Source organism: Trypanosoma cruzi, genomic scaffold (genome assembly GCF_000209065.1).
Source record: "Trypanosoma cruzi strain CL Brener 1047053516757 genomic scaffold, whole genome shotgun sequence".
Taxonomy (NCBI): domain Eukaryota; phylum Euglenozoa; class Kinetoplastea; order Trypanosomatida; family Trypanosomatidae; genus Trypanosoma; species Trypanosoma cruzi.
Genome location: NW_001849369.1, coordinates 1 through 3,516, shown reverse-complemented (window position 1 = coordinate 3,516; position 3,516 = coordinate 1). Strand labels below are relative to the sequence as shown.

The following is a 3,516-nucleotide window of genomic DNA, read 5'->3' as shown; positions in this document are numbered from 1 at the left end:
AGTAAAATCAACTCATCATCATCATCCTCGCCTTCACCACCTTCGTAAAAAAGGGAGCTGGCGGCAGCAGCATACACATTACGGGATGCCAGCCAAATACCCACAATGTGAACATTGTCCGCCAGCCAGAGAGAAGGCCGACCCTTTTCCTTTTCGCTCGCTTTATAACACACCGGTAGGGTAACGCGCAGAACATTTCCTTCTCCAATCACCGCAGTGATGAAGCCGCTCAGAACGCCTTTCCCCTGTCCATCATGCCAGTTGGCCCACAGGCGGGCAATTGAGTGTCCCCAGGGGCTCCGCCCACGCCTCCCCATTTTCACTGGACGCGTCCACCCTCCGTTGGCCGCCATCGGACGCAGTGATCATGCAAATATTTCCACCTTCCCACACCACGACAAAGGGATCACTTCACCCCTCAGCAGATATCGCCCTCGACAGCATTTATTTCCCAAGCTTTGCCAAGCACGCAATCGGTGGGGCGGGATTTCCCCAACACTCACAGTTTTTACAGGGATCACCAATCCTCCTTCAGCGTCATCAACAGCAGCGGCTACGCCGCCAATAATTTGTGTCAGAGATCTTTTTTTAAGCTGTTCTTAGCGCAAAGCTCCAAGGACGGTTGTCTTCGCAAGGTGACCTTCTTAATTCCTCCTTTTCCCTGCTTGTCTCCGTGAAATTCACCAACAACCAGCAGTGGTTCGCGGCACCTCCTCCGTTCGACTGCTCATTCCAGGCGTATTTATTGCCGTGGCCTCCCACAAGAAAAACTACCTGATTGCAATGGAGCAATCGCAGTAGGGCTCAGGGCACAAGAAACTGGAATAAATCCGGCTATGGAAGCCGACAGTTTTGTCCTCCAATCCTTCCCATCATATTCACTGGCAATACCGGCCACACCGGCGTAGTGCCTGGGTCAATTGCCCCGTATTGTCAGGGAAAGCGAGCAATGCTTCCCTCACGGGGTTGTTGTTTTTGTTGGCGCAGGGCTGATGGCAGCAACCAACGCACGGGCCAGCCGCGTATTGTCGGGCACATTACAACATCACGAGGTCTGGAGGCACGCGTTGGCGTGCCGTCAGCACTGCCATCCGTACTGTGTCAGTGCTAAAAGGAGATGTGGAAGAGAATCCCCGCCCCTTTCTGCAGAAGTTACGCTGAAGCGCCGCGGGTCTCACTCTGGCAAAACGCTTGGCGCTGAGCGTGATGTTGTATGACAAAAACGTGTTGTTCGCGCGTTGGGTGTGAAGATGCCCCCACCCTGAAGCCACTGGTTCCAGCCCGCCAGGGTTCCAGCACCATGGAACTGCTTGCATCTGTCCAGGCGGCGGCGTGTCCATTCTCGTCCGTGAGGGGCTGCGGGCGGGAGCAGGACCGGCCCTTGTCGCCGGCATCGAGCTTGCGCAAGCGACCAGCCACCCAGAGACAAGAATAAAACTGACGGTGTCGTCGGCGTATCTCCTTCCCTCCTCTGCCAAGAGTATGAAGGTGGAGGAGTCGGATGGGCAGCTCTGCGAGGACGGGCCACAACTAATAGGGCAAAGACACCAACGCACACAGTGAGGCTTGGGAACGCAGCATCCCATCAGGCTCCCGTGGCGATATCTTTGCGCAGCGGTGCATTGAGAATGTACCCCAGTTCATAAACGCCGGAGAGCGCACGAGGTACACCGAACAACAGGGCAGTTTAACATCCGACATCGCCCTACCTGAAGACTGTGTCGTCGCCCACTGGGGAGCACAGCCCTCACCGGACAGTGATCCCTGCATGACCCTCCTTGATGCTCTGATCGGAGACGACGCACCCGCAGTGGTTCCGAGGCCTAACCGGAAATAATTAACATGGAAGAAAACGGATTGGAATAAGTAAAGCGGGAATACCAAACAATTCGACAGAATCCCGCAAGAATTAAACAAAATGAACGGCACAGAGAAGCACATTGCATCCGGAATACAGAAATCCACCAAGGCAACTGTCCAGGCAGGAAACCGCCAGTCGTCCCCCACTCTGGACCCCAGAGCTGGCGGAGCCGGACTGCGACATCGCCGCCGCACCCCATGCAGAACGCAGTCAGCGGCTCAAACTCCGTCACAGAGAAGTGCTGCGCGAAGTACCCAAAAGCCGCTGGCGCACGCTCCTCTCCAAACTCGAGTCCGCGGACGGTAACAGCCGGCAGATAGTACGCCGTGCGTATGCCACTCGCTCCCTGAGCATGCCAGCCATGAAAGCAGATGGCCCAATGCTCAGCAGACACCGGAACGTCGGCCACACAAAGCCGTGGGCGGCAAAAGCAACACGGCACCCAAATTCCTGCCCGCCGCCACCGATCCTGACGAATGCGAGAAACTTCAGCCCAATGAACATGGCAGAGCTGAACCGAATCCTACGACTGTTGCCCTTCGGACCGGCGCCTGTCGCCGACAGAATGAATGGAAAGTCGCTGCGCCATCTACGCCGTGTAGCGAAGCGTGCTGTCCCCGGTTGTTCAATATACGCCTACGTATAGAAGCCGGCCGGCGGAATTGGCGACTTGGATTCATGACACCCTTCCCACCATTCTGGGGAGAACGGCATCAAAACACCCACTCACACCGACCTGTCGCGCTGAGCAGTTGCCTCGGATCGCTCATGTAACGTATTCGTGCCGCGCGCAGCCGAGACATCATCGAGTCCCAGTTGTCTCCACAGCCATCTGGCCTTCGGCCCAACAATTCCTCCCTCGACCAATTGCTGCACCTCAGGGCTGCCATGCACTGCAACGCTCCACAACACCGCACGCTGGCTGTCTTTGTGGACCACGCCCATGCCTTTGACACAGTAAACCATGACAAAATCGTTTTGGAAATGCGGCGACTGTCGGCAAACAATCACATCGTCGTGGTCTCCATCACGCTCACAACGACCCCCTGCTGCAATGTTTTTGTATTCAGGCAACGCCCCAGCACCGCGTGAAGGCGCGACTTCATCGCCGGGGAGAAGGACGCCGCCGCAGTTCCCCAGTAGCAAATTATTGCCTCTGTGTCTTGCTAAACGCAGCCGCGGAAACAATACGGAAATAGAAGACATGCGGGCACACAGACACAAGAAACGCTGGGGCGCGGTACAGAAGCACAGCCAGCAGTGAGAAACCCAACAAACCAAACACAAGAAAAAAAACATCAAAAGAGAATATTCCTAAAGTCTCCCCACAAATGAATTTCTGCAGGTGCGTGTTCTACGGCTATGTTTATATATTTCACTACACACAAAAAAAGCATACGCTTCAGCACACAATATCACGTCCTACTTTACGGTACAACAGAAAATCGAGCGCAACAAGGGCGACAGCTAAATCCCCTCCCACACAGTCGTCAGGAAACGGGAAAGAGTCGAACGAGCACTCGCTCAAAAACAGAAACAAGTCTATACAAACTACGAACAACGACACGGTCGGTGCAAGGGCAACAAGTGGTTTTGTTGCGCGGCAGCCATGGCGTCGCACCCTTCCCTCATCGACCAGGAGCACGCGCCTGCCA

General features: G+C 55.3%; 1 pseudogene, besides 1 other annotated feature; it reads right to left on the bottom strand.

Annotated features, from left to right (window-relative positions):
- Positions 1-594, bottom strand: Tc00.1047053508279.10 (annotated as a pseudogene).
- Positions 1-3,516: a sequence feature (areas not merged during assembly with more than two copies in the genome that could not be assigned to a particular haplotype).